Source organism: Gavia stellata, chromosome 23 (genome assembly GCF_030936135.1).
Source record: "Gavia stellata isolate bGavSte3 chromosome 23, bGavSte3.hap2, whole genome shotgun sequence".
NCBI classification, from domain to species: domain Eukaryota; kingdom Metazoa; phylum Chordata; class Aves; order Gaviiformes; family Gaviidae; genus Gavia; species Gavia stellata.
The window spans coordinates 2,384,356-2,409,031 of NC_082616.1; the positions used below are offsets into that span (position 1 = coordinate 2,384,356).

The window sequence follows — 24,676 nt, forward strand, 5'->3', positions numbered from 1 at the left end:
CTGCTTCCACAGGGGTTCACCCATCCTGCCAGGCTTGGAAAGAGATCTGAATAAAAGGCCCTGGAAGGAGCTGAGGCGCTTAGGGCAGCATCTGCACAACATCCCTCTTCAGCATCCCACAGGTGATGCAAGCATCTTCTACACGTAGGAGTAAGAAACACAATACACTCTATCAACTAGAAACACTAAATTACGTGGAAAGGGCTCTATAAACATGTGACCTTTATTTGTTTTTTTAATTACTTTCCATATTGCCGAGAGCAGAGTTTCCTGTTAGCCAGATCCAAAGCAATTATTGGTTATGGGAACTTTCAGTGGCCTTCAAGTGGGTCCTGTGTTGCCAGATACAGGTGGCAATACGAAAACACCATGTGCCTCCCCTTCCACCAAAACTGAAACCAGATAAAGCAGAATCACATTTCAGGAGAGCAGATTTATCATTTTGCTTAGACTGAACAGGATAATTTTTTTATCTCTGTCCTTTTTGAACTGTTCAGCACCGGCATATAAAGGAAGATACAGAACAGCACCTTCTCAGAACCCAAGCTACCAAATAGCTCTTGGCTGGTGGGTTTCTTTGCAAACAGCACTGTGAATGCTAAATGTTTCGGTGTTCAGCCTTCATTCCTTGGTGGTCTCCTATTCTTGAACGCAGAGGAAACAATGCTGGTACTCTACTGATGTCGAGGAGGTTACAGCAGCAAACATACCTGACCTGAGCTGTTTTGGTTGCCAGTTTTGTGCATAGCTTACATTTTATTACTCCAAAATGGCTGAATGCCAGAGATGGGTGAACGATCACTGGCTACACAAAGTCCGAGTCAGCCTGACAGGTGTTTCGGAGTGCTTTACCAAAAGGTATAAATACCAGGTATTAATTATTAAGTGACCACCTCTGAGGGAATGGAACAGAAGCAATTTGTTGAGCTCAGTCTCAGCTAGCACCAATGCTATCATGTATGTGAACGTGCTCACCCTCCCATAAGGCTGCAGCCTCTACAAAGGAGAGGGAATGGGCAGAGTGCCTGAAAACAGAAAGGGAACAGGCCCGTGTCTCTGCACAGAGATAACAGCCCTCCAGCTGTTTATTTAGCCACAGCCAGCATGCATTCCATTTTGTGAATATGCCAGCACACAGGAAAAAAACTTGGGCATAAAACCCCTTGCTCAGCAGATGCAGGACACAGGCTTTTCATTTTCTAAGACGATATTCTTTTTATATGCCATCTTAGCTAAACTCAGGAGTCCTGATGTGTTCTTACTCACTTCAAATTCCTTGTCTACTTTGTCCAAGTAAAGACTGAGCAAAGATTTGGGGCTAAAGACTCTGATAGACTGCAGAAACAGAGGGACAATGATATGTTCATCTATTTTGTTAAACCCGAAGACTTCACAGATACAAGACTTTGCATTTACAGGAATTTTTTATTGCCAGTGTGGTTCAGGATGGTGATGTCTTTGGAGCTTAGAGATTCAGAGCCTGAATCTTTTTTTTCCATTTCTGGCTATTTTATACTCTTCATATCATGATAATCCATTTTAATATACCCCAAGGAAATGAGGGGAAAACCCTCAGATTCCTAACTAGGTTAGGGCTATACTAAACCTTCCATGGGTAAAGATCTAGGCAAGGGTGGTCCTACTCTGACAAAGTGACTGCACTAAGGATGCAATTTAAAGATAATGGAAGTCAAAGAGATGTCAAAGAAGGACTGGGACACAGTCTTTTGGGTGTTATTTGCAGTTGGCTCCTCTGGAGTATCCTCTGAAGGAATTTTACGCAAAAGCAGCCTATTAGCTGTAAAAGACCACGCACAAAAGCCTCAGAGAAAATAATCTTCATGCAGACAAACAATATTAATCACCAAAAAAGCAGGTATCACTTTCTTTTCTTTTTGTCCTTTGCAAGAAAAGTGTAAATACATACAGGCAGTCACACACAGATTTATTCCTGACCTTCAAAACGTTTTTAATTCTAATGAGTCCAAAGCCTACATATGTATGTTATGGAGATATCATTGCAGCTTGTTGCATTTTACCAACAGAGCAACTTACAACCTATAATCACTCAGGAGACCCCTCTCCTCTAACAACCATTGCCTTGGTAAAACAATTATTCTGCTTTTTCATAGCTAAGCGATACCAGTGCAATGGGAAATGCAAATAGCACCTTCACGCACCGAAGAAGGTCCTGTGGTAGTGATGTTTGCTTCTTGGGATGTAAAATGGTTGAATTCAACGTCAAGGTATTAGATCAGCCAAAAAGAATCACGGGAATGAAACTGATACTCAAAAGCTCACACAAATGCTATGGATTTTCCACACACTAGCACTAGCTACCACAACTGCAGAGATTATTTCCCGTTCTTTATGAGACTCACTCATTCACCATCATATTTACTCTAACCAAATTATGATTCCCAAGGGAAACCTGGAGACTGCTGTGGAGCCTTACCTAGGGCCAGTGTTAGACTGGAGTCCAACACAGCTCTGACCTATGGCTATCCGCTCCCTTCTATCAGTCCCAGAGCAGAAAAAGAAACAGTCATCTTTCAGCTCAGGGTGTAATCACAGAATCACTAAGGTTGGAAAAGACCTGCAAGATCATCAAGTCCAACCATCAACCCAACACCACCATGCCCACTAAACCACGTCCCGCAGTGCCACGTCCACACGTTCCTTGAACACCTCATGGTCCAGCCTATCCCACAGAAAGCCAGGCTTGACACTTACCACGCATGAAGCTTTCCCATAGGCAAGACTGAGCCTCGAGAAGCTGTAGAGATAAGTTTATAACGCAGTGATGACTCTTTCTACACAATCAGGAGAGAAAAACACACTACGGACACTTACTGCATGGGGCCCCAGGGCATGCTTGTGGCTGTGCGATGCTACCAGAATACACATTAACAAACACAGCAATAACAACGTAGTAATTGTGAAGGGGGAAGAAACCTATCTAATCCACTCTTAAACTGAATTAAAGGCACTGCAGTAGCTTGCATATAACAGAATCTGACTCAGGAGAAACTGGTCCAGCTCTGTAAAAGCAAACCAGCCCCAAGGCAAGCCTGAGCACACAGTGACTCACTGTCGTGCTTTCTAGGGGGTTATCACCCTGGGGTTTTTTTAGGTAGCACAGAGTTGTAGCTCTATCTGCCTGCATCTCTGTCAGGTTGAGAAAGAGGGACTCTCCAGAGAAGTGGCCTAGCTAGTAACAGCATATAAATTGTCAGCCAAAACCAGAGATGTGTAAGTAACACGGGCCTCTCTGAAGGCACAGCCTGTAGGGCAATTTAAGCACATCTTGATGGTGTAGAACTGCAGAGTGGAAAAATCTTCTCAGTGTAACCTGCTGTCAAGCTGCATCTGAAGACATTTATATGGGAAAAAAGATCAGAAGACTCGTGGCTCTGCAGCCATGAAGTGGATGCGCTATCCATCCCTGACCGGCTGGCTACAAGCAAGAGAAGAATAGGTGAGTCTGCAACAGCTTCCGCAGCAGGTTCAGTTTACATCTTCCTCATCCCTGAAGCGACCCTGCAAAGGGCCATCTGATAGCAGTCGATCTCCATCAGCACAATTCAGATAAAATGATCCCAGAAGGTACAAGAGGACATGCTAGAAGGGGAGCAGTCATGTGCTAAAATGCCTATGTTATTTTTGAACGAAAGCTAGTTCACATCCCACCATCTCTTTGAATAAGCAGAACAAGCATCTGACTGGTGAGAGATCTCTGCAGTGCTCCTGAAACTCCCTCCTGCTCCACCATGTGATGATATGCACAGGAGTCTTTGCTCCTTGAAAAATCCAGGCTATTGCCAACAGGTCTTGTATCAAGAATCAGTTGCTGCTCAGAAAACTGTGGATGATCTCTTAAGCTGCAACATTTCCTAAGTGAGACAGGCTGCCAAGGAAGCAGAGGTTTGATTTTTGGAGATAGCTGCATCACTAGCAAAGGTCATGCATCTTGGCTCCTCCACAGAGAAGGATTTGTTGGAAACTCAACCCAGTACGGGGTAAACAGTGAGTTACTGAGAATATGCTCTCTGCCCAGGGGATTTCTTGCCGAAGGAGACAAGCCCCTTTGCAGCAAAATATGGATAAATATGGATAAAATATGGATTGTGGCCAAATTTGGAAGTAATTATATCTGCTCTGCTCACATAACATTCCACAACTGGGCAGTTGGACCAATGCCACGTCCATGCAAACCAACTGTAAGTCACCATCAGTCTTTCATTTAAATCCACTGAACTGCTGACTTGCATCTGACCGAGCAGACAGCAAATACCCTGTGGCCTACATTATAAACAATTCCATAAATGCAGGGAAATCGAGACAAAGTTGCTCCTTTGAAACATCTGGCAATCAGCTTGTGTTGGGAAGACAGGTCTTGGCGTTTTTGGTGCTGTTTGGAGCTGTGTTTCCAACTCACTAGCGCTGCGTACGTGGAAGAATGGGCGTATGAGAATTCCTCAACATCTACATTTGATCTCAGGTCCCTCTTTGGCCAGATGAGGGTACAGAGCCCAGGCCAGTGCCCTCTCTTAACTATGGTGGGAATCGAAGCTCCTTGCAACAAGCACTAGATCCTATAAATTGATAGGTTTATTGTGCTTACTAAACTTTTTTTCAGTTCAGTGGTTAAAAAACTGAAAACCATGAGCCAAATTCACCACTAACGCACACCCCTTGACCTCAATGATGTTAGGGAAGGGTCGACTGTGGCTCATTGCCAAGATGCACATTACCTCCCTCGAAATGACACAGGCTGCACTTAGACTGCACGGTTGGTGCAGAGAGATGCAGGGAACAGCAAGAGGAAGTGCTCCCTGGCAAGGGCTCCTGCAGAGCACATCAGTGACACCACGTAAGCCTGCTGGGATCATACTCGCTTACTAGAACCAAGGAGCTGGCTCAGAGACAGCACCCGGTTACCATGACTTAGAAAGAGGGTTCCTACTTAAAGCCTGGTGAATTTAAACAGATTGCTCAGGCACCTGGATTTACCTAATCTCATCTTTCCTAGCTCTCCTTGTGGCAACAGAGCTGGTTTGGCTGCTCTCAAGAGATCTCTGACTGATCCTGGATATTGAAGGGGTGGGGATTGGACCTCATCTCATCTGCCCTGCTGTCTTTGTCCTTGCCTTTGTCATCCTGCTGTTTCCCTCTCTGAGCACCCTCCCTTCTGCCTGCTCCTTCCCACATTCTGCCTGTTCTTGGTACAAGTGTCAGGGGTTCAGTCTTGCTTCTTTCTGCTTGTGAGATAACAGCACATGGAGACCAAGAGACCTCTCTGTCTGAGCGTCTCATCCTGGCTGCTGGTGCAGCCAAAGGCCATCATTGCATGCAGGACTCCAGGGCAGCTGGGGCAGATAGTACTTCTGTTAGCATTCAAAAACATTTTGGCTATTTGGAGCATGGTATTTTCTCTCTAGATTCTGTCTTGTTTATAATTTACCTACGACAACAACCCTGTCAGGTAGTTTAGGACCAGATATGGCCAATCTCCTTATATTTCTTGTATAAGAGCTTTCCAGAAAGCAATCCTGTTGTTTTGAGATCTACCCTTGCTATGTGCCTACATCCCAGACACTTTGCATCTCAATGAATATAGATCAAGAAAGCAAACCCATTGCAGACAAACATGACAGAGGATAAAATTGACATGGGGTACTGAAAACAGGCATCAGATACGAGTCTGAAAGACAATGAGAAGGATTTTGACAAGTATCTGCAAAAGGAACCACTTCTCTTGCATGGCAGTTGCATTTGAGACAGAAGTTGTCATTAACCCAGAAAAACCTCAGCCATTTCCGGTTTAAAACCTGGAACTGAATCCTACTTTCACTTACATTTAATGAACATTTTGCCATTCACTGTGAAAAGAAAAGGGCATGATCTTTGGAAAAAAAAATCCTCAGATTATATTTATTGATCTGCATCACTGCCAGTCACACAACATTGGTTCCTGAGAAAAGCTTGTCCAAAACATCTGAACCAGGCACCTGATTTTCACCGACTGTGTTGACATATAGATGTGAAATGAACTTGTACGATTACAACAGGATATTGCAGGTCATCTTATATATATAAAAATCCAGCTCTAGAGGTAAGTTTCAACATTTCTAAACCTCAAAAATAAAAACAACCTCTGAAACACCTTGGAAATGAAAAAACCTTAAAATAGATGATAACAGAGATTATGGGCATATATCTTACCACACTGAACAGCTCAGTATGCAAGAGACTGATGTAATAGTGTCCATCACATACACAGTTAGTAGTTTGCACCTCAGAATTTCCTACCAGCTGACCTACAAGAGTGTTCAGAGGCTCTTGACTCCTGTCATCACAGAGGAGAGCTGACACACAAGGAAGGAAGATGGCTATGGAAATCAACTCACCTTTGTCCGATAAATAAATTGGTTCATTAAAACAGAATAATGGTTTTCAACCGTTTTTAGCGCTTTTCATCTTAAATGTACAAACCTCACAAGCCATGCCTCTTAAAGGCAAGGGACTGTCTTTAAATTAATAATTTTGATTTCTTTTCTTACTGGCTTTCTGCATTTAGAGCCTGTATTGAAAAAAACAATTAGTCACGCTGGAAAGCTTTGCTCTGCTTCTGACAGAGCTAGAAATCTTGCTTTCCTGCTTACAGTTGAGGTACTCACACAATACCACCTTCTAGGAGAAGGCAGTATTGTCAGACCCATAAGGAAATATTACGTGTTGCCTGTACATCATTTTGGCTGTCCATAGCTTGCTGGGCTGCTACACTTGTCAGCTGGTTTTTCCTCTCAGCTTGCCTGAGTAACACAGTTAAATTAGGGCTGAAATCAGATTGGTTTCAGTCTGCACTCGTCTTAAAGTTTGTTATATCTCCACACCTGAACACGCCAGCACTGCCAACAGCTTGCTGGTGTTTGACAGCTACGTTGGTTTGCCTATCACCTCTTCTGACAAGCCTTGCTGTAACTAAAATGTACGTACACTAAAATACACTTTGCACATGCTGCTGATGAGTTACGTATAAAAATATGTTGAGGCCAGGTGTAAATGTAGTATTGCCACAACGAAGTCATTAACTTCTGCCACTTCGAGGATGTGGTCTAGACCACGGCAGGAAAAATGGGGCGGTTTTGACATTCATGAGCTGGTTAATCCACTGGGTAGCCCTCATATGGCAAGAATGTGAGCATGCATGTTCATTAGAGGCTCCAGATCAGCTACAAACATGGTTGAGACTCAGAACGAGTTCCTTAGAAGAAAACAAACCAACCAACCAAACCAAAAAACCCTCCCAACAAACAGTGTTGGTTGTCAGCAAGCCTATCCTTGCCCAAATAAGCCTGAGTGAAAAATCAAAGAACCTACATGCCCTTCGGATGTAGGAGATTCCCAAGACCCATCTAAAATAACTGCCATTTCATCTGTTTTCTGTAACTACATAGGTTCTTTGTAGTTAACACATTGTTTAAGGACAATTCTGGGATTTTTAATGGTTTGTGAATCACAACAGAATGGGCTCCTGATGGAGTAATGCCTTCTTGCTTTTGTAACTATGACTCCAGTAAAGATAACTAGGGAGATTGTAAAAAGTAATAACAAACTTGCACTCCAAACAGAAGATTTGTATGTTCCATCTGAAACATACGTTACAACGTTTTATATTTTATGCCATTGCAACTAGAACAGATGGCGACAGTCCCTTCCTTGAAGAGCTGGGAAAAGCTAAGACACTTTTGTTGGATCCCCAAAACAAGAGAAACCAGTGCCTGGTCATTCTGCATGCCCAGAGGTCAATGCTAAAGGAAGTAGCAGTGATGCAGAAGACATGGGCATTTGAGATGTTTAGAAGATTATCTCAGTGCCTCTGAAAAGATTTGAGAGGTACTACAGCCCTGGGAAGAAACAGAGACCACCACACAGGGGTTGTCATCACAGCTAACACCTAGCACGGGGAGGCCAGGCTCAGCAAGTTCCTTTCGCTGTCAGCAGAGAGGCATGTGAAGACCACATGGAGCAGGAATTAATTCAGACTCTGTTAGAACTGCAGCGAATGCGGACCGTCAAGATCTCTGCTGCACAGCCAGCTTACAGACCCAGATGGGGTCTTCACAAGGGGGTCCCTGATGCGGTTGGGGGATGCCCTGGGGCCAAGAGGCACTCCTGTCTCCCTCAACTCTAACACAGATGAGAGCTCTGCAGTGCCCTGTGGAAGAGCTGGGCAGTCTGCACTGATTCCGGATGGAGCTCAGGGCACCAACCACTGCTCTAAGAAACAAGCATCAGCTGCTCATAGATCTGTTTTACCACCTTTCGATGCCAAAGGACAGATCAGCAGTGCAGTTTAGTAACAGGCTGCTTTAGTAACAGTTCATTCTCTGCTCAGCTGCAGCTTTATTTAACTTAGCTAACAGTAACTGCAGAATTTTTCTTTTACTAACTGTTGCCCATTTAGAAGCCAGCGGAAAGCGTGTATTATTCATTCAGGTAGCTTCGATAATGCCCACCTTATGAAACCACAGCCACAAACAATTTTCATGTAAAGCTTTTGAGGCTGATTGGCGAATTCAGTCAGACAAGCTCTTTCTGCTTGATAATGCAGTAGTAGGGGTTATTTCAGCTATAATGGTCTAGGATAAATGCAGTTTTACTGAATTAAAAACGTTTCAGAGAAATGTGCCAATTCAGTTTCATGTCAGGATGGGAAAAAGTCAAAACATTCTGTGAAGATAAATTGCAATGATTTCCTGTTTTCAATTTGCTTAAATTTTTTGTATTTCATTTCCACAGAAAAATTTAAATTAGGTAGCATTGCACTGACAATAGCAGAAATTAAAGCCTTTGGCATTAGGGAAATGAAATGATCTGGTAGGTCCAAAGACCATTTTAAATTCATTCTACGGATAATTTCAAATCTTCAAATGTCTGATTCAATTGTGAATTTAAAAAAAGAAAAATAAAGCATGATAATTTCTCAGGAAACCAACTATCTAGTCTCTGATCACCAATGTTGCCAGACACAGCAGAGAGGGAAGCAAACTGCCTGAAGTTTGAAGATTTATCTAGTCTTTGATTAGAGCAAGTTTTTTCCCCTGTACACTGAGCAAGGAAGCCAGAAAAAGCTTGCACTGCCAGAAGCCATGTTGTACTGTATATATTTTTTAAATTTAAAAAAAAAAAGACAAAAAAAGAAAAATAACTGCACTATTCACTGCTAGCAATCCAACATCTTTTAGAAGATACTCTGCATCACACTAGACAATATATGGTACAGCTTATACTATAACTAAAAGTTACATTCAGGAACTATGTTGTAAACTCCAAAATGAGAAATAAAAAGCTAACTGTTTCCCTATAAATACTCAATTTTCTTGAGAATCATGAATGACTGAGTTTTATGAAGGACATAGATGTAGACCATAACAAGTTCTCCCTGCCATGCTCAATTCCCAACCCAGGAGGAGTGTCTGAGCCTCCAGACCATTCGGGTTTTTGGGAGACAGCCTTTCTTAATCATCTTGACACACCACAATACCTTTTTCTATTTCAAACTTCTAGGAAGGCTGCGCCCTCTCCTGACAGTTTAGGACTCAGCAGCAGTGACTGATAAAGCTGCTTTGCTGCGGCTAACAAGTCAAGACTGGACCTCGGAGTTACCAAGACCAGTCCTGCTTGACTTAAAACCTCTACTGCACTATGTAGAGGGGCTTCACATTGAGATGGATCTCTCAAAATTACAACTTTTTTCAACACGCTGTAAGAAAAGAAATTGCTTGGAAGTATACGCTTTGGGAAGGGGGGAAAAAAAAACACCACCACCATATGTTACAATATGGATAGAACACCACTCTAGAATAATCTCCAAATAACATACAGTGTTTACAATCCATGCAATTCTGTAAAGGAAGCTTTCATATGTTGAAAATACAGCCTTGAAATTAGTGTTGTAACCCATGGATTCCATTTCACAGAACTAATACATAATATGGCTAATGCTATTATAAAGAGCCAGTCTGCCTTCGTAAGCAAATGTAATCTCCTTCAACCAGCAAAGCTTATGCAGGAATGACTAAAGAAATCCCACACAACTTGTCAATCATTCACACTATGCCTACGTGAAGATCACCTTCATTTCTTTATGTGGAACGCTTACCTCTTGCCAGATCCTGCATTCAAGTTAAATGAATTTTACAGACTCACAACTGCATACTGATTAAAGCTTCTGGTCCTAAGAACTACTGAATACCACCAAAGAAAGAGAAGGAAATTTCCTTCTGGTCAAACCAGCAGGGACCATTTGGAGGGATTTTCTGCCTTTCTTTTTAGCTTACGACATGAGTCACTTCCTCAAATCATCTGGGAATTTTACTTAACAAACTTCCTTCTAGTCTAGGACCTAATTACTGACACTGTCTGTCTTTCTGGTTCTCTTCCTGTGGTACATCATTGTGCTTGTGGCTTTGGTCTTTTCCACAGAAGGGCTTTACAATTTTTTTTAGGGTGCTGGGGCTCAGGTTGCTGTCTGGGGAGTTTACAGGCAGTGCGTTTATTCCGTATGATCATTCAAATCATTGATATGTCAGCTGTATAAGAGAAGATAATTATTAAATTACCTCCTCTAATTATATTATTTACAACATTACCATAAGGATGATTAACACTCATGGCCAATGACCAACAACTAAACACAGCTGGCATTGGAAACAATTCTTTATGGAGTAACGCTAGACACTGAGGTATATTTTGGGCCCCTGGAAGTTAATGGCTACTGCCAAATACAGGAAGAAACAATCTAGTTTGTCTGTTGCTTTACAACAAAGTATTTCACTGCTTTTACAGATTCTTCTCTGCACCCTTAGGATTTGTAAAACATGATGTTGTACATTAGGTGAAGGTCAAAGATCTTTGACTGCTGAATTACCCTACCTTCCAGTTCCCTCATCTCTTCTCCTTCTGTCCTGCCAGGTCAGCACAATGTTTACGCTGCATTTCTGACACTAAGCTGAAAAAAAGAGAACAGCCACCAGGCGGCGAAATGTAATATTCATATAAGCCTCGTTAATAGTCACCTATGATTACCTTCAGCTACTGTAACAGGATTCCTAACGTAACAGAAACATTGTATTAACAATATAATTTCCCCATGCTCCACAAAGGCCTTATATTGCTTATTAAATTAGCATATTAATTATAATTGCTCTTAAATGCATTTGAGGCATTTTTATTCCACAAACCTATCTCAAACATGAAAAGTTCTATGAATAGCCTTGTTTTAAGCCTTCCTCAGCCAAACTGCTGTGTGATTAAATATATGCTTAAGCCTCTGCAGGAACAAAGCTTTAATATTACACTTTGATCACTATTTTATTCTTGTAATTTGCCAGCATGTTGTAACTGCCGTACAGTGTTCAGTTCACTCCTGTCAAACGATGAATGGCAGGCTTTGCACGTTATTTAAAACCATGTTATGCATTTTTAAAGACCTAATGTGCTGGTAGTTCTGACAATATTCACCAGTACAGTGTAAACATGTATTAGAAAACAAAAAAATAAAAATATTTGAAAAACAGAAGCATGCCATGTGTTGTTATTTCTCATGACTTCATTCAGTGGTTTTGCTGTAAATGTTCTTTCATCTATGAGGTCAAACCATTGTCTACTTGTGCCCCTTGGAAAAAAGGGCAAATAAGATATATGTAAAAAAATATTAAAATTATTTTTTCCAGTATGTGCTTTTGACAGTCTTTCTACACCTTTTTACAGAATTTGCACAACCAACAAGCAAACAAAACCGTAAAAAGCCGATTCAACTAAAGCGTGATTTGACTGGCATTGGACTTCAAACCATCCTGTGTACACACCTTCCCTATGAAGTGTAGGGACATACGAATCTCTTTTTCCAGAAACAAAAAGCTCCTCTTTGAAGGTGGTGACTCTGGCAGACCCCGATGCTCGGGAGCCGAGGTGTCAGCGCCATGTAGACAGGCCCTCAGGGACTTCAACTGGACTAAGCGGTTTGCAAACGCTGAATTTGAAGGAACTTACCCCGTGGTCACAACGAGACATAAAGAGTGGAATAGTGGGTATGGCAGCCTGTTCCAGAGGTGGGTCTGGAAACAGGGCTGTGGGATCATACATATGGGATCAGGCTACTCTCCCCCCTAAACTTCAAAGGGGCGAAACTTTGCAATAAACGATTTCTTACGCAGAAATACTAGCCTAACCCTCAAGACTTGGAAATTAAACCCTCCCACAGCGCGGGAATAACCACCATCGTGTTGGCCACAGAGAAGCTCCGCCGAGGCCCCCACCCCGGTGCTACCGGTACCACCACAGCGCCGCTCCCACCCGCCCAGCGCGGCCCTTCCGCCACCTCCCAGAAGGGATTCGCCCCAAATTCCCCGCTTCTATTTTGGGTGGGGTTTTTATGTCACCGCCTGTTTTCGGTGCCTTTCCGCGGGCAAACGCCCGCACGGCTCCGGCCCCGCTCAGGGGATCCCTGACAGGATCCCTGACACCGAGCACAGGCAGCCTCAGCGCAGGGCTTCACCTAGCGCAGCCCACACGATACCCCTGGGGGGAAAGAAACAAAAAAAAAAGGAAAAAAGATTAAAACACCTCATACTGCCTACGCCAGGGCACGGAAAACACCGCAACCCAGCGCTGCCCTCTTCCTCCCGAGCTCAACATGGCGGCCGCGGCGTCCCCCACAGCACTGCCTCCCCCCTCGTCCAAGATGGCCACCCTGCGGCGGTGGAGGAGGCTTGCCAGCACTTAAGATGGCGGATGCGCGGTTAAACCACCGTCTACCCGGCGGGAGCAGGTACCACCGCGGCAGCGTTAGCCGCCCGTTTATCTACTTATTTACGTGCCCGCCCCGCTGGCCGCTGCTGGAAGTGACGCAGCTCCGGGGGCGGCGGCGCGGTGCCTGCCGGGAGGCCAAGTGGGCGGTGGCGGTGGCCGCCGGGAGGGGGCCGGGCCGCAGCGACGCGGTTCCTGTCGCCCTGACATGGGTTCCCCCTCGATGGCGGTTGCCGCGGGAGGCCTCAGATAACCGGCCGCGTCCCCTCTCCCCTTCCCTCCCCCGCCCCGCCCGCCGCCATGCCCGCCCGGGCTCCGCCGCCCCCCGCGCACCCCGCAGGTAAGAGACGACGGCGCGGCCGCTACCGCCGAGCGGGGGGGCGGCTCGTTTCCTCCGGGCCTGGCCGGGGAAGGGCACCCCCTGCCCCGCGGTGGCGGGCGGGGACCCCTCAGGGCTTCACCCGGGGGCCTGCCGGGGCCTCTCAGGGCATCGCGCTCTCCGTCCTTCCCCCCTCCATCCTCGGGGGAGGGCGGCGGGGCCGGGCCGCCCTTCCAGGCGGGAGGGTGAAGCCCCGCAGCGCTCCCCCTCGCTGAGGCGCCTCTCCCTCGGCTCGTCCCGCCGCGGCTGGAGCGAGGGGCAGGGCCGGCCTCGGAGCCGGGCGGCTTTGTCCTTCGGCGGCGGGCCGCGGGCGGGGGTCGAGCGGCGTTATGCCGCTCCCCGCAGCGGGAGGTTTCCCGGGGCGGCTGCGGGCGGGGTGGCTGCCGGCCTGGGGCGAGGGCCCCGCGTTTTCGTGGGGTTCGGCTGGAAGAGAGGGCTCGGCAGCGTGTGGTGTGGGACAAGAAGTTAAGCTGCTCTGTGTGTTTGGGTTTTCCTGATAAGCTTTCTTTTTTAAGGGACGTAAAGCGTGTCAGTTGCTAAACGCATCGAAGATGACACGCTGAAGCGGAGTTATGATTTTATTTCTTTTTTTTTTTTAGAAGTAACGCTATTCTAAAATAGGACAAAATTACTGAAATGCTTATTAGGTCCTGACACTTCAGTTTGCTATTACAAGTGGCTACCTGACAAACCAATATATTCTTCATCCTTAGAGAAGACAATTCCTTAAACCAAGGGTTAAACCTTGGGATTCCTTCAAAGCACCAGTAAGTTGGCTTCTTGGTGGTGACAGCCCCTTCCTTCCAGCTTCAGCACAGAAATTGAAACCTTCAGAAGTTTGACACTCCTTTTAAAGCAAACCTCTGTTCATAAATGGAGCGCGGAGAAGAAGCATCGCTGTCAAGAGCTGTACTGTTGGTCGTATAAGTTTTGTTTTCACGCATGGTTTACAGCGTGATGTGCTTCATTAGAACTGATTTTTTCAGCTGTTGAGTTCATGCTAAAGTGAGTTTGATGGATGCTGGTTTTTAGCTGGGCTGGTCCTTGGAGGTTGAACAAAATTAAAAGTATTTCCTCCTTGTTTTATTCTCTGGACATATGAACTAGACTTGGAAAAGCAATTAGCCTACTTTAAGCATAAAAACCTTAGGTTGTATTGTCGGCACACGCAGGAGTTTGTATGCATGCTCATACAGCTAACGTGTAGGTAACGGTTCCTCTTCCTGAAGCTGGAGCTGTATTTGGAGGAATATAACGTTAACTGGGAGAGCCGGGGAAAGAGGTGAAGTACCTGTGGCTACTCAGGGGTTCTTCGTTTGGTTTGGGGGTTTTTTGAAACATTCCTTTCATATCGGTGAAAATAAATAGCATAAGTTTGAGGACGTACGTATTTAAACTTAAAAATACAAATTAACTGTGTAGTAAAGGGACTTCAGAAAAACTAATGTGGCTATGGTGTTCCCATTCCACATGATGTTTGCGCAAGGAACACGTTGGATGACCTTCTGAGGTCATGTGAAAGTATGACCTCTTCTTTTTACTTCCTTAATTTGTTTATAAGTAAGCAGTTGAAGGATCTCGGACTCGATAGATCAGTTCACGCTGTCTGATTATTTTAATTTTTTATTTTATTTTTATTTTATTTTTGCTCAGATCATGGTTTCATTTAGCAAAGGATTTAATAGCCTATAAAATTCAGACTTATACACAGTGAATCATATTTGTGTTACATATTTCTGTTGATGAAGGCAACGTGTGATCTTGCATTTATACTTAAGAACATCTTTAGTAACTTACTAAGTTAATGCAAGCATTTTAACACCCTAATTACATAAAATAATATTCTGAAACTTTCAGTACTTTGAAAAGACTTGTCTTTCACAGTGGAAATAATAGAGCAGCTTAGATGGACTTCTGTCAACTCTTTGCCCTTTGCTCTTGAAATATTCATAGAGCTCTCCTTGCAGATATGTAGTGGTATCAGTTGGAAACCCAGCGGTAAAGAAACTGATGCTGGATCTGTTTGTTTTCACTATATTCAGCAGCACAATCTTCTTTCAGAAACTCGTTATCTTTTTCAACAAAATGTTCATTCCTTTCTGTGCTATTGTACTGTTTGACAACTTAAACCATGTCTTTGTGATCGTTTCAGTGCAATGACACGCTAACCCTTTTGTGGGGATTCAAAATACTCATAACTTTTCTGGATAGTCCTCTGAAGAGAAGTGTCTTAGATGCTACTCATTGCTGGGTTTCAGAAATTTTGTCTGTTAATTTTATTTTTCCTTTGTGCAGAAAACACACTGTGTAAGCTGCTCCTGTGCACACAAAAAAAGGCCTTGAAATGTGCCGTGTTTGAAAACTTGACTGTCTCATTTCCAGTAGACTTTCTTCCACGCTAATGTCTTTAGCAATTAAAGTTTTGGATTGATACTGCAAGGAATGTTTCTGTATTGGTACCAGTTGCAAGGTGATGTAATGAGTCTGCTTCTGTAAGGCCGACAATTTGGATTTTTCAAATCCAAGAGTCCTGTTTTGGAATAACCACAAGGAAGGGCAAATCTTGCCTTGGCTTTAGTACGTTTGAAAGTAGGTAGCAGGGGGAAGGAAATGTGAAACCTCAAGTTCATATGTCTATTGAAAAGTGATGGAAAATAGACTTTATTCTTTGGAGTATTGGGTGTCTCTCCTGTATTGTGTTTTTAATATAATGTAATGTCTGTAGGTGGAATAAGTGATGAATAATATAAGCCTGATCTTGCTACATGTGTTTAACTTGCTTCAGTCAAGTTTTTTTTTCTTTTTTTTCCCCTCACCTACTTGTTCTCTGCATGTTGAAGATATTTGTTCACTTAAAAACAAGCAAAAGTTTGCAGTAATGGAAGGAAGACCTATGGTTGTTCTCCCTATGCCGCTGTATTTCCTCTGCCGAGCTGTGGGAGAAACCTTCAAATCAGAGTGCACCTCTGGGCAGTTGTAATCTGCCCTTTGCTGTAGTCTATGTGAAGTTTGAAGGGTTTGTATGGGATGGAGAACGTACTGCTCTGTAAATAAATCTCTGAGAACAGTTAACATTAGGTAATCTAGTTCTAATACTGTCTAATCCAGCGTCTTTTCGTCTTAATTTAGAACAGGTTCTCAGTTAACATGTTTGAGGGTAACATCCAGGAATAGATTTTCTCACTGAGTTGAACACTGTTTTAAAAGGAATTTAAGAAATGGTAAGAATGAAAACATCCCAGTTATGTGTTACTTACGACATCTGTCTTCACACATTGTATGGATGTGTGCTGTACATTGGACACAAATACTGTGTTCCCACAAAGCCAGCTTTTAAACCTGATTGACTTTCCCAGCCAGTTGTGTTTGCCTATATGAATTAAAAACATGCTTGTTCTTACGTTTTCCACACTGTCTGCCTATGGATTTAGGTACAGACAGTGTCTTTACCTGCAGCTGTTAAAGCAAGTCAGTAGATTTTGAGTTGAAACATTAAAATCTTCTGCTTATAGTAGCTTTATAAAAATAACCTGGTCTTTTGGTTTGGGGGAAGTGATGCTATTCTTGGTTAAAAAAGAGTTTCATGAACTAACACAACATTTAGATTCATATTTTTCAAATATTCCTCTGATTCCACGGCTAAGCCAAAATGAAATAGGGAGAAGTGAAACAGCACAACTACCAAAAGTATGTGTTTGATTCCTTCTTTATATAATCTAACAAGTAAGATTTAAAGGAAGAGAGCCATATCCCAGACCTGTTTAAATTTCACATTTGTGCCACCTAACTTAGTCTTCCTGTGTTGTCATCGATGAGAGGAAGAGGAGCGCCGTCAAAGAGGTCTGAGTCTCGTATAGGTTGAATTCTCTGAGGATGGCTGATGTTCACTGCCAGCCTGGGGAGGGCAGGAAGAATGAGCTGCCTGAGATAAGTGCCTGAATCCCGATGGAAGTCTCCTGAGTTTTGTTGCTTTAATGTTCATTTTACATACAACACTTTCTAATAGGTGTCTAGTATATTTGGTGTTTGTTGAAACCACAGTAATGTACAGTGGTATTGATTAATTCCAAATGTCAGGTAATGAGACATAAGGCTTAGATACACCAGCCTTATTGGAACTGGAGAACATGGTTTTCCTCAAGTCATGTATGTCCAAGCGAAAAAAAAAGTGCTCTGAAACTTCTGCTTTGGGTAATGGACCTTCTGGCTGTAAAAGCATTAGGTTCAAAATCGAAAACATTGATTTCTCAGAGGCTTTATGAAGTAAACATTTTCTTGCTGTATTTTGTTTGCTGGTAACTTATTCCAAAAATAAAAGTAAGCTTATTAAAGCAATTTAAGAACATATTGACTTCAGTCTCGACGGTGACTCTCTTTCTAGAGTGGATTTGGGTTGTAGGAATGCTGTTTTGACAGACAGGTTCTCCTTGTTTACAACGGCCCTTCTAGAAATAAGTTCTCAGATGCAGAAAGGCTGTAAATCCATTTTCTGTTGTTCATAAGCCAATGAAAGGCAAAGTTATAACAGAAGAGGACAGCTTTTCCTACTGGAAGCCAACATTTTGCTGTAATGCGAAGTCTAAATCTGGTCCTTACAGAGGTATTTTTGGTATCCGCTTGAGGAATTCCCTTGCAGTAGAAGAGTTAAATATTCTTGGAAAGATTGGATGCTAGCAGCTAATGACTTGAATCCATCTCCTTGCCATTGCAAGGCATTTACTGTAGGGCATTTCAGTAACGTTGTCATTTTTGTCGTGGAGGCCTTCATCATGCCATTTCTGATTACTTTGTTTTCTTTATGCTTTAGGTGATGGGTTGCTTAGCTTTGCTTTCAGAATAATCCACAGCCCAGAGGTTATCCATTGCTTTGCTAATGTTCGTCTTAAGTTAAAGGGAACATTCTGCTCTACAAGGAGTTTCTTGTTTTGAATTTACATGCCTCAAATATTTCTTTAGGGATACCCTTTGTTTGTGGCCTCCCAGTTTTTTAGGTCTTGTGTAAGAGCCAAACATGCTATTTCAAGTTTTGCCTTACAAGATATGCAGAGAAGGAACTATTTATACCTGCTTTTGTGTATTGTAATTACATTGTTCTCTTTGCTGCCATGTCTTTGTTAGACTGCTGCTTTTATTATACAAAAAGGTAATGAACAAGGATGTGATCCATGTGTGAGGAAAGCAGATATTGTTCCCTGTTTGCTGCAAGCGAATAATAAATAAGATACCCTGGTTTGATATTAAATGTTTTAGAAACCTAGTTGGTGACTTGAGATAAAAGAAAGGTATGCATTTTGTCTTTCTGAATTCTTGCCCTATCAAAGCTTAAGTCAACTACTACTCTCATCTTTTCCAGCATTACTGATTTCTGTTTTCTCTCTTCTTTTGAGTGTTTTAAACTAACCTGAGTTACATTCTTAAATTCTGGTGACCTTAGAAAGAAGGTTGAAACCAAGAGCTGCAGTAACAGAATTGAATCGGATCAAAATAACCAGCAATGATTTTTTTTCTTTAAAGTAAAATGTCAGTATGTACTCTAAGTATATTGGTGAATTACATTTTATAGTATGACTTTAACAGTGGTCTTCTATTTATGATACTGTAATTTGTTTGTGAAATTCCTTCATAATGAATATCAAAGTATGAATATAAAGAAACACATGGAAGCAAGAAGTTAACTAGTTTTTTCAGCTTTAAAAAAAAAATAGGTAAAAGACTGCAAAAAATGACATCTGAAAGAACACAATTCTTTAATAGTTTTTTTTCTGGAAAATATTGGACAACTGCATGTCACGAGGATTTGATGGAAATGCATCATCAGTCTAATATTAAATTATTGTGATTTGAAAAATTTGCTGACACTTGTCAATGTAAATCTGTGATTGTGGCTAAAATACTCCAGTCTAAACATGAACACTTAAACTCTGTCACATTCTTCACTTCAGGGTGTAAGGTCTGATGCCAGAAACCTGGGTTGTTGTGTATTACAGATCATAGAAGTAGTTGCCTTATTATGTGCAAGTAAAAACTGTTATGATTTCATTCAAAGAAGAATCCTTACTATATAGTGTGCTGAAAAACTGGTGCTTGCCATTTGCTTAAAATCTGCATGTTTCAATAATGTTTAAATGAGCGGATAAGTGCAAAAGTGCCTGTTAACTTCATAGCTGACTTTTAAATTTGGGAGCCAATTCCCTCAAAAATATGGGGAAGACAAATAATCTGCGTATCGGTCATAGATTTGCTCAAATTCTGCTTTGAGTTAAATCATGTTTTGGGTTAATCACTTGAAATACCAGGTTTACAAAATTACATAGCCTAACGTCTTACCCAACTCAGACATAGTCTTGGTCATAAAGTACTACAAAAGATGAAGCCACAGTTCCAGCTCTTAGCCCCTGTTTGAGCTGCCAGACAAAGCAGGGATTAACTAAATGAATTAATGAATGAAGTTGTTGTTCTGTCAGACCTATGGGTTTTCACCATGTTAATGTTCCAGTGAAAGATAACGAATTTGGTTCAATAGTTTATGGTTGGCAGGTGAAACACTCTTGAAAGTCGAGAAAGGGGATCGTAATTAAATTCTTTCTGAAGAAAACTACATTAAGGCTAAAAATTCCCATGCTGTTTTTTATATTGCAAGGAGAATTGGGATTATGCCCCATTTAAAAAAAAAATAAATAAAAAAAATGTCTAATTAGTCAGTCAAGGAGAGAGGGAATACTGGTATGACTCTTTTCCTTCTGTTTCATTTGGAGTATGATATTCTTTTGAGTTCTGTGTTAACATAACGACCTTACACTCATATATGATACAGATTGATACATTTTGGAGCTCTTAACTTTGGATTTTAAAATGCAGCTGTAACATCATCAGAAATAGCTGACATTTTTAAAAAAAGGTAATACACAAGTCCATACAGTTGATTATGCAGTTGGTTCTTATGGGTTAAGCTGATTAAACATGTAGTAGACTATCAAACCTATGATCAGATTTTTAAATGCACAATTAATGTTCCTTGCAGATCCTGTTTTGGCAACTGTTATTGAAACGTACCTGGAGCAGAGTATTGTGCTACTGGGGTGCTGCTGTGTAAATGATCCCTGTGATGTTTTAAAAGTGTTTTGAAATGAAAAATTGAAGGAAGTTTCTTCTCTATGGCAGAAGTTGCAGGAGAGAAGATTTTCAGATGGTCAGAGATCTTCCTACATTTGGTTTGACTGGGCTTTGGCAGTCTGCCTCACCCCCCATGCAGCCTCTTCACGTTATCTTTGTCCTGTGCTTGTCCCTACTATTCTTGTTCCTTGCCTCCCTTTTTTTATGTTAACTGGAAAGAAAGAGAGTCTTGTAGGTAAATGCCCTTTGACTGTGATGTTTGCTGCTCTCACGTTATTCAGTTTGTTTTCTGAATGCTGCATCCTGGGTTTTTTTGGATCATCCTTGCCTCTAAGGATTTTCTCAACTCTATTATGATTTATTTTTAGCTGAGCTTAAGATAATAATACAGTAAATGGTCAACAAAAAAAATGTGTAGAGTTGTTATGGTGGATAATATATGGACGTATGTCCAGTGCAGGTTAAGAATTAACTTTTGTCGGCATTTTTTGCATGAGATCTTCTGACGTCAAGTGGTGGAGCAGTTACTAATACAGAGCTGAATGTGATATTTCAAATAACTCAAGTGAAATCCGATTTACACAAGCCTATGAATCTGAAAAGACTTAGAAAACCACCATGCTTTTGGTGAAACATACAGTCAAATTTTCTTTTTAATGGGAAAGTTCGGAAGTTTTTTTCAAGGCCTCTGATTCATAGTGTTGGGATATGTCTTTGCGATACAGTAAAAAAAAAAGAACTTTGTTGTTTAGTCTGAGTCGTGATGACTGTAATTTTTTAATTTAGTTTAAGTAATATTGGCCTATATAATGCATAAATTAGGAGGCTCATCAGCATCCTCCTGCATCTGTAAAGCTATATTAATCTAGGTAGGCCACTGAGCTGGCAGTGCTTCTTAGCCAAGCAAAAGAGTTGCAGCTGATCAAAGTACTTTCCAAGATTTTAGAAAACTTTAGGCTGTAGGAGTACAATCTGGATTTGTTTTATTACTGAACCAGCAAAACTATACTTTGATGTCATTGTCTATGTAAAGGGCTGCAAGTTTATATATTTGCCAGTTGGAAACTTGAGGTTGCTTGTCTTCTGCTTTTTCCTCCCCTTCTCATGACTTCTCATCAATAAAAATAAGGTTTCTGGGAGAGGGGAGGCTGGTTTACCTAGATTTAATCTCCTTTACTTGAATGTAATTGCTTGCATGACTTGATTATTCTAAAACTGTTTCAAAAGAAGAGAAATCTGATATGTATCTGTATTTATATGTAATACTTTGGTGTTAAACTTGGATCTTTATTACTCATACTGCACTGAAAGCTTCAATACTGGGTCTTGTGGACTTCAGAAATCTTGGTTTCAAAATCAGATGTGTTAGTTTCCTAGCTTTAACTTGTGTCAGCACACAAGCATTTGACTTTCTTAAGCATGTAATGTTTTATAGATTACATGTGTGAGAGTAATTGAAATATTTAGGGATTTTATTTAGGTTTCTGCTTCAAATTTCTATGGGTTTAGTTATATGGCGTTTTCTTTCCAGTGTAAATCAACATGCTGTAGAACTGTCATTTTCTATTTTAAAATCTTTTCTTTCTAAATGGCTTTAGACATGTGTTTTAGAGGGCTTGTACATCTCTGCCTAATAAAGAATAAAACATCTAATCATATGGTAAAATTACTGTTGAGGTTGCAGCGGCTTCAATCATAGTACTTGGTCTTGGTCGAGAAGCTGCTTATCTCACCCTCCAGTATTATCCCCCAGAAGCTGATCAGGGGAGTTTTTTGTAGGACTCTTGTTTTCACCTTCCTTCTTGCCAGCTATTTCATTGCTTCTGTTCAAGCTCCTTTTTCTTCTGGGATGCTGAACGTTTATATTCAGTCAGTGTTGTCCTTGAAATAGTGTTGAGGGTTTTTTGTTTCTTTCAAGAACTGGTTTCTTGCCTTTACAGTCTCTTCAGCTTTTGTCACGTGGGCTAAGATACTAAATATTGTGTCAGCTGAATTTTCCAAATAGGTGTAACAACTCTTGATAAATTTCAGGAGGTTTAATAATAAATTTACGCTGTTGTCTACTGAGATTCAGCTGGAGACTTGTGAACTCTAATTTAGTTACACGGGATGATTTGTTATAACCAAATAAACCCACTCCTTTTTTTACTAAAAAAAAACCAAACAAGAAATAATTTTCCTTTTCCAGAAATTAGAGCGGGGGAGTGACTCCCATCCCGATTGATGCAGTTTTCTCTGTCCTTTCTCCTAAATGTCAGTGTATTACTAAAGAGCTACTGATTCATGACCCTAGGAGTCATGAATTCCAGACACGATGCCGTTCACTGTTTAACCAGCTCCCCTATAGCTTTAAATAGTGCTATCCCCAGGATACGGTGTCTTGAGATGAGCACAGCTAATATATACCAATATGTACCCAACCAGGTGGTTTTTTTTTTTCAACAGAAGAACAAAACGAACGCTTCCACCTACCAGGGCATATCTTTGTGTATAGCATATGGCTCTTCCTCTGCAGTAAAACATTCAGAAAGCAATTGTAGTCTGGATATACTGGGTGTTTAATCTTAGTGTTGATGATTGACCATAGTAGATCTTGGAAATTTGAATATAAAGGAGTGGCTGCTCTGATAGTTAAAAAGAAGAAATGCTATTCTTGTATTTAGTGGATTGAAAACCCAGAACCTTGGAAACTAAACAAGTTGGAGTAATCTCTGTGTGAACACAAAGTCACACTCTACAGACATCTTGGAAAGGATCTTTACCTTAGTGTATGACATTAAACAGCAATTGCTAGACCTTGATGTAAAAGGGAGAGGGCTCTTGAGATGAGGCCTCTGAGATAAGAGAGTGAAGCTTTTCTCTCAAATACCTTGCTAAGCAGCTGGTGCTGAGTAAGCCTATGTGGGAGATTGTTGACAACTTATTCTTTATTCTAAACAAAATTCCTTTGCAGTCGTCTTCAGTTTGCATGTGATGTTACAAATTACTTCATGGTTTCATCTGATAAGCATGGTTTTCTTCTATAACTGCAAAATACCCTTTAAAAAAAAATTGTAGGTATGTTAGTCACCTTAAAGATGCCAGACTTTCCTGGCAAATACCAAGAGTTGTTTGGCTCAAGTGCTGTCGTATGTTGCGCTTCAGAAGAACTGCAGAGCTTCATTTGTTGTTGTTATACCCTTTGTGTGCTGCTGTTTAGGTGCGCGTAGAGACATTGGAGTTAAGGATCATGTTTTATCCATGTTTCGGAGCCAGTATTGTAATGTCTGTGCTTATCCTGGTGGTTAGAAATTCAAATATTTGCTAATATGTATAGGTTGTTTCCATTCTTTTTTCTGTAGATAATGCTTAGTATGTTGTTATAGTTTATTCATGACAAGGATCATTTGAAATGGAAAGAGCTTGGTTTTAGCTCTCCCTTTAAGGGCTCTAAGGTATGAACTAGTTAAGTGATGTGTACAATTGTGAATCTATAAATAGTAGTAGTTATTGTTTCATTAATTACACACAGCATTGAAAAAAATCAAGATCACTCTTTAGAAAAGAAAATTTTCCTTCCATACCTTGCTTGATACTGTAATGGTTTGCAATATTAAGATGGAGTCCTTAATCTGTTTCTATCTAGACCATGGGAATACTACTTTTTTTTTTTTCTGTGATTTAGTGATTTGTGTTTAAATATTGTGTGGATAATCTTGCTCCGTTCTGCTTTTGAGAATAAGCTTTGATGAAGAAGTTTGGTTTGCTCTAGGCTTTGCTGGTGCTTATAATGGCATTTCCCAACTGGTGGTTCATCAGACAAAAGCAGGCTGGTGGCAGCAGCTGTGAAGGTAGTGCACGTTGGCTCACAGTTAATGAAATGCTGTTCTTTGGAACAGGGAGACCTAGCAGAAACCCATGAATTGGTAGAAAGAAACTTAAACAGCAGGGCAATGGATCATAGATAGTGATTATAACAGCCGTTCCTTCCTCCACTTCTTTGCTGTTTCAAAGCCTCTTTCAGAGTCTTTGGAGCTACTGTCTGAAGGTGCCTTGAGTACATGACTGTTGAGGCAGAGTCCATCAAGTGGCTTAATTTGTGTTGCACGGTCAGCTGAGTGCACTAATGAGTGTGGGAAAAGATGGACCAGGGTCGTTGGCTGTTTTATGAATTGTTGGTGATGGGAGGTACAGGACTGATGGGTTAAAACTCAGAGTAGTTGTGTTGGCATGCTGCACAACAGCTCAGGACAAACGTGGTTAGTGTTCTGGCATTTCAGCACTGTCTGCTGAGAATATGATCATGTAGTAGTTTACAAGAGACTTGGAACTGTCCCCAGTAGATTACCTGTGACTTATACAACAAAATAATTGGTTAGAAAATGGGTT

The 24,676-nt window shown here is 41.5% G+C and overlaps 1 protein-coding gene across 1 annotated transcript in view; it reads left to right on the forward strand.

Annotated features, from left to right (window-relative positions):
- The first annotated feature begins 13,132 nt into the window (after nucleotides 1-13,132).
- The window catches only part of AFTPH (aftiphilin), a 47,765-nt gene continuing 36,221 nt past the window's right edge, over nucleotides 13,133-24,676 (forward strand). The window contains exon 1 of the mRNA XM_059828479.1: nucleotides 13,133-13,156. The gene's annotated coding sequence lies outside the window, so the exon portion shown is untranslated. The remainder of the gene's footprint in view (nucleotides 13,157-24,676) is intronic.